The 14641-nt window shown below is 38.5% G+C and overlaps 1 protein-coding gene across 3 annotated transcripts in view; it reads right to left on the bottom strand.

The window, feature by feature from the left end:
• The window catches only part of fstl4 (follistatin-like 4), a 227586-nt gene that overhangs the window by 51268 nt on the left and 161677 nt on the right, over window positions 1-14641 (bottom strand). The gene's annotated exons all lie outside the window — the stretch shown is intronic.

Below are 14641 nucleotides of genomic sequence, written 5' to 3'. Positions count from 1 at the left end.
AAAAAACGTGTGTCAAGACAGTGAAAAAGTGTGCATGTGATCTTTTGTGTCCCTCCCATCTGCCCTCCATCCTTCCTCTTCTCCACCAGTATCAGCCTATCTGTGTCCTTGTCATCTCTTATACACTCCACATTTTCCCCCACAAACTTACCAGTTACTACTCTTGTTTTCTCCTCTCTTTTCACTCTACTCCCTTCTCCTCCTCACAATCCCTGATAACTCCTTATCCTGCTGCCTCACCCCACCTCTGTGCTCCTCTCGACCTTGACAAAAACATGGAAACATGTAATTATGCATCACCTGCTTTTCTAAATCCTCTCCATGTCTCTGTCTGTCTCCTCTACACTTTTGGCCTCCTCCCAAATCCCATTCTCTCCTTTCTCCTTGGTAAACACATGTAAACATGCAGCATCACCAGGTGAACATTGCCGTCTTTCTGGAGTCCTTACTCTGATCAAAACACACTTTCATCCTTTTGAATATGGAGGAAACGAAAATGAATAGCCCCTAAAGTGTTTGTTTGGGTTTAAGATGTGTGCGGTTAAGCAGTTTGCGGAATAGGCATTTCTGCTGGGAGCCACATAGACTTGCGTGCACCCTCATTCTTTCCCTTTCCTTTACCCGATTCCACTCTCTTTCATCCCTTTATAAGATCTCAGTCTTCGTCATCTTGTTTGTTAAGTTCAGCTCAGTGACATCAGCGATGGCCCCTTTTCCGTTCCACTGTAAAAGTTGAGAAAACAACTTATTAAAACATAACCTTATCACTATAAGCAAGCCATCTGGACCAAGGCGCTGATGATTTACACAGAACAGATGTTTGCCCAAGAAAACAACACTCCCTGTGTGTGCATATATGAGAAATATCTCTTACTTTCTCACTCAGAAATGTTGCAACAACGCACAAAAAACTAAGGTCATTCAGCCATAACGGATTATGCGGTTGTTCTCTGACCTTGTTGGGCTGTTTTTTCTTCTATGAATCTGCTGCTTTATTATTTTTTTATTTTTAGAAAAAACTTTTTTTTCCTCTCCCTTTTTCTGCTGTGTTTATCTCCTTTGTTCTGAGAGAACATTTTCAAAGCTGATGAAGGTGGATGCTGGAGGGGATTTTGTTGAGGAGATGAGAGGAGAAAAAGGAGGAAGAGCTCACACAAACGGAGAAGCGAACCCACATTCATATGGACGCGCACTTGTTTGAAATTACAATAAGAAAAAAAGAGGGAGAAAGGGGGGATTGTTCCACCAAAGAGGCAAGAGAAAGAGCAAATCAATGGAGGCATGATAATGAATTATTTCCTCGCCAGAGAGGGAGTTAGAGGAGAGAGATAAAAGCAGACCACATGCTGCGCCACTAACAGCCTGGGGGCTGCTGCCTGTGAATTATGGCTCGTTGGAACACACTTGCCGCCCTCGGGACCCGTCGGTTGCAAAAGAAAGAGGGGGAAAATAGAAATAAGAAAGCTGCAAAGAGATGGGGGGGCACCAGAAAAGAAATGTCTAAAAGGGTAACAGGTCAAAGCAAAACCCCTCGAGTCCCTGCAAAGCATGGATGTACATCTCTATGGCTAATTAGGGACATAAAGTTGATATTAAAGTGGTGGAAATGAAAGAAGGATAGATAGATAGATGAAGGAAATGGAGAATCAGGGGTGGGGGTGGGGGGCAGTGTTGGATGGGATTATTCAGCATGTGTAATTATGAGATATATTAGATATCTGGTAGAACAGTGAGTGTGTCACCAATGAGAAGTCATGTCTTAATGAGCCTTATATGATGTTCCAGATGTACCGTGACATTTTCCCCATTACAACAAGATCTGCACTTAGACGACCCAGATTACTCAGCCACTGTGAGTCGTGGAGAAGGATGAATTACAAGTGCAATTTGTACTTTATTGCAGCATGTTTAACATACCCAAGGCAGACATTTGTCTAACTCTTTTCTTTGTTCTTCTTCGACGAAGACGTCCTGCTGAGATTGTCCCAGTTTAGGTGCTTGATTTAGATTAAGCCTCACAACTAAATCAAAGAGCTGTAAGAAATATATCAATATATACTTGAAATATTTACACATCGTGTTGGTGACTACATAATGGTTAAAATATAAATTATGGGATAAATTAAGACCCAATCTGCGGCTGCAATCAGCTTGCAGATAATTATTTTAAGGTTACCTTATTGCACAAGCTGTACAATGGTAACCTCAACTGAACTTATTTAATTAATATACTTTTAAAAGGGAAAATCTGTCCGCAACTATTACACTTTTATACATCATCCATCTGTGATGTTGAATACTTTTACTCACTGTTGTAATTTAGATCTTGGGTGCACTGACTTTCCTTCAACTTGCCTCATCTACTTCATTTATTAATTCACTATGTTTCCTAAAATTAGTTCCAATATCCCTCAGAGAACACGTCTGAATTTGATACATCCAGCTGTTGTTTTAAAGTCTAGGTGGAGAGAGCAAACGCAATAGTGCAGTAAGAGCAATGGAGGGTTTTGCAAGCTGAGCAGATATTGAGCTATAATTGCCCCCCGTTTTAAAAACGTAACATCTTGAATTTGATTTGCTTTTCTTAGGCTGACACTAAAGCCTTAACTTTATTGGTTAATCTTTAGTCAATTAAAGTTTTATTTGCAAAATAGAAATAAAAAAATAAAACTTTTCAAGCTAGGGGGATTAGTATTTTATTTCAAACAAGACTTAAGGGTGTATTTTCATTATATCAGCACCTTTGATTTTCTCAGTAATTGGTAACTTGGAGGGCTATCACTCACCATATATCTGGCTAATTTACAAATCTATATAAATCCCAGCATAAGCAAGTGCTTGTATTTCGATTGTAGGGTGGTAGTGTGAATAAAGATACTGGTTTAGCTGATATATGTCTAAGATCAAAGCTAAAACATTTCTACTAACCAAGAAGATCAGTTAAATTGTGTAAATGTAAACGCTGGGGTGTGAACTCAGGATTTGTGACGGTCGGTGTAATGTCCGATTGAGAAGAGAGAATTTACAGCAAGCAAGTGGGTGTGTTGTTGATGTTTCTGTCAAGTGACTGTCCCAAACCCAGAAGAATACAAGAAGACACCAATGACAAAGTGTAATCTGGAAGACAATGAGATTAATTAGTCTTTTCTTTGGACGAATTCATACACTGTGATTTCCACAACATACTTTTTGTGACATGTCTTGCCTCCTGCACGTTCTAACCAGGTACCACACTGCAGTTAAAGCTAAGTATTTCCAGTCAGTGAGAACATGTTTTACACGGACAATCTGCTGTTGAGCGCTATAAGCTCACTGGCCATGAATATCAAATCAGACAATCACATGGCAGTAATCCAGTGCATTTAGGCATGTAGACATGGTTGGGATGGATGGGCTGGTCCGAGTGTTTCACAAACTGCTGATCTACTGGGACTTTTACACACAACCATCTCTAGGGTTTACAGAGAATGGTCAGGAAAAGAGAAAATATCCAGTGAGCTGCACTTCTCTCGGCCAAAATGCCTTGTTGATGCCAGAGGTCAGAGGAGAATGGCCAGACTGGTTGGAGATGATAGAAAGCCAAAAGTAACGGTATGCAGAAGAGCATCTCTGAACGCACAACACGTCTCACCTTGAGGCAGATGGGCTACAGCAGCAGCAGACCGAAGCTCCACTTTATTAGGTACACCTTGCTAGCTAGTAAAGTGGCAAGTGAGTGTATGTGTGAAAGGGCAACTCTGTATAATATAGAATGCAATATATCCAGACCTGATTCTCAAGACATTGTTCAGGGTTCAATTCTTTATGCTAAAATAATCCCCTCCTGGCTCCAGCTCCATACTAAATGCAAAGGCATGAGTGGCATTGATCTTCTCTATCTTATGTCACACAAACCTGTTTCCAGAACTTTTGCTTTACTATCACAGTTATTTTCCAAGACTCCAATAATGACTACTACAAAAACAACCTTTCCTCTGCTGTTTGTGAGACTTTACCCAGACATGCTTCACTGTAACACACAATATGAAAGTCTTGGCTAGCGTGGATGTCTCAGCTGAAGGTTTCACTGAAGAGAACTTCATAGTGCCTCTGATGCTGCAGATATTAGATGTATTAGTAATCTCGTAAAAATCTTGAATGGCACTGTCTCTCAATATCCTTTGAGGAGCACTCATGTTTTTTTTTTCCATTCAAAGCAAAGAATAAATCATTGCTTCTTTCTTTAGCAAGGGACTCAGCAGACATTATCCAAAGGTCCTAATTTCTGTTTTCTTTTTTGCTCTCCCTGCTTATGTCCCCCCTCATTTGTACTGAAGATGTCGATTGCAGGTACACACACTGGGATATTATAATCTATATTATAGATACACCAATCAAATCACACCCTTAATTGATGAATGTGCAGTTTCATGGGGCTTACTTTACCTCTTCTTCACCATCAACAATCTCCTCTCCTCCTCTCTCAGGAATTGGCTGCAAAAGCTAAGTGTTGTATTAAATAAATGATTCAAACATTAAACAGACAGCCACAGTTGCCATGGCAACTCACTGGGCATCTCTCACTTTTGTATCCAGAACAGACTGCTGGATGACCACTGGCTGTGAGGTGTTATGTGGATATATGTTTGTGTTAATGTATGTGAAATGCATATGCATGTGAACCCACAGTAAGTGAGTGAGTGCCTGTATGTGTAATTACCTGTAGGGTTGCAGAGCTGGCAATATATATATATATCACAGAAAGTAAATAAAAATAATTGTTGAAAAGCTGAAAAATGAAGTTAGAGCAGTTATATTAGACTACAAATATAAGTCCAATAGCATAGAAAATAAATGTAACTTTTGCAAGTTCCTATTGCTACTGATTGATGCAATTAAAGGTTAGTCACACTATATCTAGTTGATGGAAATGTTTTTTTTGGTTCATAAGTACATTGCTGCCTCATTGACCCAACAGCCTAAAAACTGTCTACAAGGAATGTTATACAATTACAAAAATGATCAGTCACCAAGTTCACAACAGAATACTCTCTGATGCCTTTAGACCAAGGCTACAATGTGCCCTTAAAGAGAACAAATCGATACTCCAAATCCTTTTCCCCTTCTGCTTAAGCTTCTGAACACAAACCTTACCCATTTTAAGTGACGATTATTTTAGTCGTTCCTCCTACTGGTTTTATATGTTTTTTATTTAAATATGTTTTTCTTTTATGGCTCTAATTGTACCTTGTCCCTCCTACCGTCCCATTCCCAAAATATGTTTCCTTTACCTTATTTATTGACTTCATTTATTGATAGTATGGATGGATGTACAGACTGGGAAAGCTAAAAATACTGATACTGTAACACCGAAAATCCACCGGGCCCGTCTGCATTGCATGAGCATTGCATGAGCGTCGCGTTGCATGAGCGATGCGTATTCGGTCCGTCATCCACACGGCGTCAAAACCCACTGGGATCATTTAACATGGATCAAGTGATGAAACAACAAAGAGCATTACACCTTATCAGCATACATACATCATACATGCAACACTTAAAATACGTAAAATAAATAAAACTCTCTCTCAGTGCTACATGAAAAATTGCGACCTAAGCCTCAACAGTCCCTTACCTGTTACTGCAGCTACCTGACACTGGGTAATTACCCGGGAGCAGGGACGATACTTGGAAGGTGCCAGAAAGCCCCATGTACACACACCAGCAATTAGCTGTAAAGGTCCATTGAGCTGTAATGAGGCATTAGACACTAGCTAGGGGAGAGTGGGCAGGGGGGAGGAAATGAAATGAAATGAAAAGAAAGGAAAATGAGCAGTAAAGAGAGCTAAGGGCAGAAGACACATTTTGAAAGCAGTGCAGAGGAAAACAGAAAAAGAGATAAATGGAGAAAAGATGAGGATATTGTAGAGATAACATGGACAGGAAACAATAGAAAGCAAGGGGAGGAGACGGTGGAGTTAGCTTTATTGTGTGGGTGCAGAGGGAACCTCCAAGACCTCCAGTTCAAAGTCACTTTATTGTTAAGAGCTTAGCTGGAGGTCTCTCACCCACTTGGCTGTCAGAGAACGACAGGCTTCCCTTGTAAAAGTGATATCTGATCTCAGCAAGATCATTTGTGCAGATTAAGGGCAAACTTGAGAAACATGAAAGATCAAACCTTGAAGGGAGCCGCCAGGCAGCAACACAAAGATATTACTTACTGCAGAGGCATCAGGGCTCTCTTAGAGCTTCATTGGATACATACAAGGTGTAAAATGGAGACTGAGCCCAGCGGGAAAAATATTTAATCCTGTTTCACCAGCTGTATTTCTACATTGAACTCAACCTGCACAATTCACACTAGGGCTGTCACAATATCAGATTCTAACTACAAAACTATCATGGACCGACAGATTGAGGATAATGATATTATTACAATATCAATAGAAACATCTAAATAATAACAATATTTGTAGGAGCTATTTATTTCTTGTTAGTATTCAGTTGTGTATTAATAATAAGTAGCATTGTTTGATTATTGTATGGATTTGTTTTGTTTTAATTTTTTTTTTTTAAATATATTCTTTTGCAAGTTATTTGTTTAGTTCATATGTTTATCATTATTGGGTTTTTTTCAGAATTAATTAAATAAATAAATAAATAGAAGTGGTTTAAGAGGTGTTTTACTGTATATTAAGATATTATTACATTTGTATTATTAACGTGATATCAATAATGTCGTTGTTAATGGTAATATTGATATGTCTTGACACCCCTAATTCAAACATTAATCCAAACATTTGCATTTGCTCTAATTTTAACAAAATATTTCAAACGTGATCTGAGTTTGGTTCTGAATGAACACCCTGTCCCCTCCATATAATGTTGTTAATTTTATATTAAACTAATTGGCAAAATTAAGTTGGACTAAATGTACTGCACGTAACATAATTCGGTGAATTTCTTAATACGAAAAAAAATCTGCAGTGTCTCTGAGTGTACAATATTTAGTTTTCAGGTACAACTATGTTCCCAGAATAATGCACACACAGTGGGGTGAATACAGCTTTATTCTGACAATATTATCTTCTGCCTACTAATCTTTTAATACCACACCATGTGTGAGTAAAATAATTTGCTCATAGTGTGGTCACAGTTCAATGAATGCAGAGATTTTCTTGCTTTTCTCTCTTTATTAAAATGTAAGCTGACATCTTTATCTGATTATTTCTTTTAGCAATTCAAAGGCCACATTTTGAGCGCTGCTACCTATTCATGAGCATGTGTCATTAATTGACATTTCACTGAACACATTAGAAATTGAAAAAAATAACTGATGATGTATGATACATGAAATTGTTTGCCAATTCAGACATTGATATCTTAGACACATGCTTCATCTTAAACATATTTGTGTTTTTAACTTTAGTTATGCGAATCACGTTTTTTAACGTAACTTAAGTTTTTTACGTAACTTACGGCAGTCACGTGACCCTTTTAACTACTTCCGGCATTTACATACATTTATTTACTGTTTAAACTGTCTCTTATAACGGCATACCATGAGTTTTTTGCCCTAAACCTAAGGTCAGTGATTTTCCAACATAAATCCACAGAAACTGCAGTCTTTTTTTACAACCGCGGACCATTCGTGTGTTCTATTTTTAGAATGCGCCGTTGTAACGAGAGCTGCGATACGTACGTACATGCCGTAATTTGTGGTACTGACACATGACCTCCTGTGACGTTTATGTAGGAGAACTTGTTGCAAGGGAGACACAAACATTAAGGTATACAAATGTGCTGTACAAACATATGCACATTATGTTGCTTGTACCTAAGGTCTTCAATACACACATACACACCTGTATACATCGCTCTATTCAACCAACAAACCTGTTGACCTTTATCTGACACTGACTACTCTGTCTCTCACCAGCATACCAATTACAACCATCTCATTTTCTTTCCTCTATTTCCACTTTCTCTCATTTTCTCCTGCTGGTCATTCCCCTCCAGAGAGGCATGAGAGGCTCTTCTCTCTTCTTCCACCACTGGCTTTTATCTCCTGCTCCCTCACTATTTCCGCTATTTCACTCTCTTGATTAATCTGACCTGCTGAGTTGCTCTGCCCGTGCAGCCCAGCATCTTGAAATAATTTCACTGTTAAAAAGAAGTTATGGAAAATAAATAGGCTCACAGTGGAGGAAGACTGTTGAGAACAAATAAAGAGAACAATGTTGGAAGGGAAGACTCGGTATGCGAGAAAGATGGAGGAACAACAGGAACATGAAAAAAACTAGTCTGGTCCTAATTAGATGCTCACCAGCTGTGCGTTTTTGCAGGTAAATTAAAAGCAGGACCACTGGCTCATTGCGTGGCACCTTATCAACAAATGGTTCTGTTACACTAACAAGGTCTACAACTGAATAATTGCATGTTCAATCACACCTGTTAGTCCAGTAAACAATGTTAAACTCTAAAATATAATCAATCAGGAACCTTGACAGTTTTGAAGTTATCAAAAATACTTTTAATGATTAAATAGTTGTATTGTGGGTCAGAGATTGGTAACTTAGAATAACTTTTCAGTAATCAGTCAAAGAGAAGGATATATTACAAATAAAAACATGAGGGCAGGATGATGGAAAGGTAGCTGAAAACCATTAAAACATTTTCCTGATCTCCTCACTTTTCTTTTCATCTTTGTCTTTAAAACATTGCACCATTTCCTGCTGTCTTCCTGCAGCTGCCCTGCTGAATTCTTCTCACATGTCCTCTTTCTTTTGCTGTTTTCCTCCTTTCCTCCTCTGTTGCTCTCCCAATTTGCTGCCTTGATGACCCAGAGTCAATCATAAAGATTTAGTGAAATAAACAAACCAGTGGGCTAGGATTGGAGCACCGCTCTGGGGCATTAGTTTGAATTCATGACCAGCATTGTTTATTTTTGTTTTGCTGCTTTCATGCTGGTCTGTGTTGGATCTGGAGGGGTCTCCGACAGTCTGAAAGTTTCTGCATCAAAGACAAATTTGGAAGTTGTTGACCATAACACACTAAGACCTCTAGTTTCATGGTGGTAAATTAATGCTCAGTGACTCTGCGGCAGTGTGTCGATCCTAACACAGATGTGTAATGATTTTCACTTACAGTGTTCAGACTGTGTAGTCCCACCTGTCATGCACAGTTAGCAGACAAATCTCTTCCCCATTGATGTGAAGAGCCTCTACAGTCCCTTTAAAATTAAACTGGTATCATATGAGCACACAGTTGAGCGGCAACAGCAGGTAATGGTGCTGCACTGACAGCCCATAGTGCTGGGGACACTTGGTGTATGACACGATAAGTCTTTTATTCATAAACATTAGCCTTGACTTAAATATGTAAAACAAAACTGTCAATGAGATAATCTGCTAGTTAAACTACATAACTACATTTGAACAACTGAATATTTTAAAGTCAGCCAAACAATCGGACGATTCACCTTTTCTGTTAACCCATTGAAGCCTGGAAAGCGGATACGTCGTTTTGTAGTATTTGTATAAGCTCTCAAATACTTTTTGAATTTCATTTCTATCTGCTACAGAGGCTGAAAAATCTATTATTTAGTAGAAGCGTTGACACTTCTGTTGAATTTCCAGAAAAACTTCAGGTTTTAGGGGCTTATTTTAAAAATTGGCCAGAGGTTTTACAGGAAGTTTTATGCTACCTATACACCAGAAGACTTTGAAAAGATTTGGAAAGACTCCTGCAAGACTATCAGCTCACACCTGCTCACATCTAAAGACAAGTGTTAAGAGTTTTTAGTCCCAGCCTAGTCTCAGACTGAGATTCTACAAAGACTGTGAATCTTGCAGGGTCACTATTTACAAGACTACAACTAGATTTCCTTTAGCATTTTTTACCCACCATGCAATTTTTGTGTGCGCAGTGGTTTGTGTTGAAAAAAAGAAAAAAAAAAGAAGAGAAGACGCCCTCACAAAGCTGAAAAAGGATTTCTGTTTTTCTGAAAAGTTGACTATTTTACAGTAAAAATAGATATAAGGAAGAATAAAGGAAAGGAAACTGTAGAAAAGAATTAATGATATACATTTATGTCTTATTTAATTATAATTTGTTTAATTGAATAATTATACTTATCAGCTCTATCAATTTTCATTTAGTTAATCACACATTCATCATCAATTATTTATTACTTATTTATGTATACATTTTAACTGGATCTGCTTACTGTTCTCTTTACTAAGAAACAGCGCCCCCAAAATCCCGCTTGTGGCCGTAAATATATTACATCTCTATATTTGTATTTAGGACTGAGCTTACTAACATTATTGTGATGATACTGTGATGATAAGTGGTTTTACTGCCGGTCTGGAACCGCTCATCTATTGGTTGTTGATTGTGTTACGTCACTGCGACTTGCGATAATATCAAACACGTTTGATTTGATCGCAAACCAAAGACTAGGAAAAGACTGATAAGAAACAGCGCAGATTACTATCTTACACTTAACGATTGGGATGACGGGAGCGCGCTGTGACTCCAGTAAGACTCCTAGATTTACTAAAGACTTTTAGTTTTTAGTCTGGGACTGGGGAAATCGTTTGGTGTAAGCCCAGCATAAGGCGTCAATGGGTTAAAGGAGTGCAACTTTGGAATTGTCTACTAACTAACTGATTTGAAAATGCAACACAATTTTACTGTTTTTAACGGCGGTATTAAATTATCGCTACAGGAGAAACACACTGCTCTCAGGCCTAATCCCCGTAGACTCATGTTGTATCCTGTGTATGTATCTGTGTATGTATTATGTGTATGTCGCTGTGCATATTGTCATGTAAATGTATGAATCTAATGATGCATCTTTGTGGATATATTCTTTTTCTAATTTACCCCTTTTAAAATACCTCCTGAGAACACGTGTTGAAAATTAGCATTAAGCTAAATACACTTAACACCGTGCATCTGGTCTTTTGCATAAATTTATCTTACACATTTAAAGCATATAATCACAATGCAATGCCACAGAAAGTCAAAGAGTGTTATTGAATTATCACCTGCTCTGTGTTCACTGTCTCTGCGTTGCTTTCCAATGGTACCTGCAACATCAACCCTACATCCATGAGGAAAGATGTTCTTTTTGCAATAAATGTGTTCTGTAAAGAACAGAAATGGTGTAAAAGCCAATATGGCTACTGCACATATCTCTGACTGCACAATTACAAAAGGCTACTCACCATTCATAATGCACAGGCAGACCACATTTCACCGCAGGGAGCCTTTTTTATATTACACATGTATCCACAGAGGAGCTCTGACCTTGTGTGACCGTATATTGTATATCTGCAGGCTGGAGATATCTCTCAATAAGCCTGCTCACCTATCAGCTTCAGTGATAATGTACTGTTGTCTTTTACCAAACGGTTAATGTGAATCTTCTCGGCTCCGGCATCAATGCCAACGGCTGCGAGGCAAATCCATGCACATTTATTATAGTGTAATTACAGTGGTCCTCGTTGGGATACAAAGGGCACGTGTACATGCCGTCCCTTCCTACACAATGTTGACACTGTAATAAATGAAACCATACACCATTAGGAAAGTACAGAGCTGATTTAATGCCATTATGCTCTTATCTCTCTCCTGCAATATGCTCTATGGCCAGAAGAAGGTTAATTACTCATTCCTGCTTCTGTGGAGCATAGAACAAGAGGTCATTCTCTCAGGTTTCTTTTTTCCTTTTTAAATCACTTTAAACTGAATACCATTGCATATTTAACTATTTCTCATAAAAAGCAATCTGACTCTCACATTAGAACTTGTGAGGACATTTGTCACTTATTTCTTACAAAGGAAAACATTTAAAAAAAAGCTTCCAACAGCGTAATCAATAACTGAAATTATCACTGATTTCAGCTCAGGTTGAATTCCAAGTTTAGCATTTTTTATTATGTGTATAACTGTGAAGTACCTTCAGACCCCTGACAAGCAGGTGATTTAGTATTGAGTAGTAATGTGAGTGTTTTTTCAATACTTGAATTATAGTAATAATAAACTAACTTCACAAACAAACAATAAGTATAGCATTTTAAAATCCATGAATGTAACTGATACAAATGTCTTTCATTCAGTGTTCTCCAAAGTAGCCTTAACACCGGACCTGATAGTGCTACTAGCTGATAAATTGTGACAGCTGTGGATGAAGGCTGAGCAGGTTTATCCCCTACAGCCAAGCTGTACAGCGCCAATCTGATTTTCAGTAAAATGAAAGTGTTCCCTCTGCCAATCCAAGAGGTTACAATGTTTTTTAAAGAACTCTTCTCTAAGATATCTAGACTCTAGAGCAATATTTGCTGAATATCTTCCCATAACTGTGTTACACTACACTACATACTTCTGGTAAAACTCATAATTTGGAAATGAAATAGTGTTCCATGGTTGTTCCAAATGGATATATTGCTTTCTAAATGCCTCAGATACAAGTGTAAATGTAATTGTTGTCTTCCAGTTAATGGCAGTAATCTTTGTAACATCAGTAACATTCAGTTAGCATTATTCTTTGACTGTAATTGTAAATCTATACTCTCAGAGAAAGAAATAGGTGTTTAAGTTGAATCTACTTAACAGAGATGCCAAGGAGGCAGTAGAGAAAAGTAAAAAAGTACATAAAAGCAACCTGCTGGGCTTGTAAAAGGTAGAATAAGAGGGAAAAATCAATAAAAATGCAATCATCGCAGGAGTATTCTCCAAACATATTCCCCTAATAATAATAAAAATAAATAAATAAAAGACAGACTTGGGCGGCAACATAACAGAGCCTTGTTGAGTGGTGTGCTTGTCAGGGCTTATCCATTAAATAAAGCAAAGACAACAAAGCCACCGAAACAACACAATCAGCGTTTCTTAACAGCAAGTTCAGTGACTGTGGGAGCAACAATGAATCTTGAGCCGTCTTTTTGGGAAACAGCCAGATGGTTTTGATTCTAACATCAAAGCTGCAGAACAGAAAGCAGAGTATCAACAGAGGAGAACCACAAAAACTAAAGAAGGATTCCCGAGGACATTATCAGCTCTTGTGTTTTTGGGTTATGGGGTCTCTAAAACATGACTAAAGCTTGGATTTCAAATGCATTTCGCCTGAGATCAGACAATTGGCTCAACATTAGAATATCAAACCAGGGAAAAATACCTTCTCACATCATCAGGGTCTATTATTAGTATTCTATTTTCCAAGCTGATGACCATATTGTAAATTTCCACCCTGCTAAACACACCTGTGAATCCTGGCTGCTCTGCTTCCCAGACCGCTCACTAGGGAGACCACTGACTGCATCCCAGGAAAACACACACACAAACACACTTCCATGCAAACTTGCACAATTCAACACCATCAACATTATCCAGAACACCAGATGCGCCACTCAAAAATAATTACCCCCACTTGGTGTTGCCTTTCTGCAGCCCAACAGTTAACCTTGAGCGTCATCCGATCAATAGCTTGTTTTATTAGTCCCAACCCATTTCTTAAACTGCTTGTCAAACATAAAATGCATTGACAAACATGGCCTAGAAAGCTGCAGGCGGTCCGGTAGGTAGATAAATACCATGCAATGCCTTCTTTCTGCCCATCTGGAAGGTGAGAGGAGTGTAACGAAATAATAGCAGGATGGTTCCCAATAAAACCAGTCATTATGAGGCTAAATTAGTGGTGAGGCTTAATGGACCTACACAAGCTGAAGGTACAGCTTGAGAAATGGCCACCTGCCACAGCTAACTGCTGGATTCATTAGCTTTATCAGATTTTATCACCGTTTTGGATTTAGATCCAGGTTATTTAACTGCAGTTTGATGTGAGATATGGAAGAGAAAAAGAAGAAAATAAAGAACATGAGTTTGAAAACAGAAGTTGCAGCAGCTTGCAGTGGTGTTGAGCAATTTTGAGGCTAATGCAACAGTAAAATTAGCAGTGGAATTGTTATTATTGGTCTTAATAAGGTGGAACCTGCTTGTGCTCTCATCTGCTGCTCAGCCTAAAGCCCAGTGGCTATTATGGTGGTTCCAGATGCTGTAATCATGGCTGGGTCTGGGCACATGGGCGAGTGTGCAATTATCAATTTATCTATGGCTGAAACACTTTTATCCTGATGGCTGCTGTGGAGAGGATGATGGGACGGGAGGCCACCAGGTTCTAATAGTGGTGAGTGTAAGCTGTGTGTTTTTAGTTTTTAAAAGCATAGGTGACAGATATATTATAGCCTTTGTTAAATAAAGCAAACAAATTAACAAATAGTGGAGAAAATACAGATACATAGAAATATTTAAGTATGTGTGTTAGGGACATGTCTAAATCCTCTTTAGTGAGTGAATCAGTCCTCAAACTAAGGTGCACGAGGCAAAGTGGTTGTATTTAGTGACTCAATTAATTGGAGTTGTGCTTTATCAGCGTAATTTAACTATTCAGAACCAGGTGTGGCTGCACCTGGCACACAGATTTAAATGGCAGATTCAGCAAATTAGAGAAACAAGTGGTTTTCTCCCAATCCTCTGTCCCATCAACAACTCTATTTGACTGGATATGACGACATGCATCAGAACCAGATTTAACTGGGAAGCAGGCGCGTGTGTGATAAGCAGCTTATATGCGTGTTGTGAACATGCACATGAA

This window comes from Centropristis striata, chromosome 15, assembly GCF_030273125.1.
Source record: "Centropristis striata isolate RG_2023a ecotype Rhode Island chromosome 15, C.striata_1.0, whole genome shotgun sequence".
In the NCBI taxonomy this organism is placed as follows: domain Eukaryota; kingdom Metazoa; phylum Chordata; class Actinopteri; order Perciformes; family Serranidae; genus Centropristis; species Centropristis striata.
The sequence above is the reverse complement of the archived record's forward strand: the minus strand, read 5'-3'. Positions and strand labels throughout refer to the sequence as shown.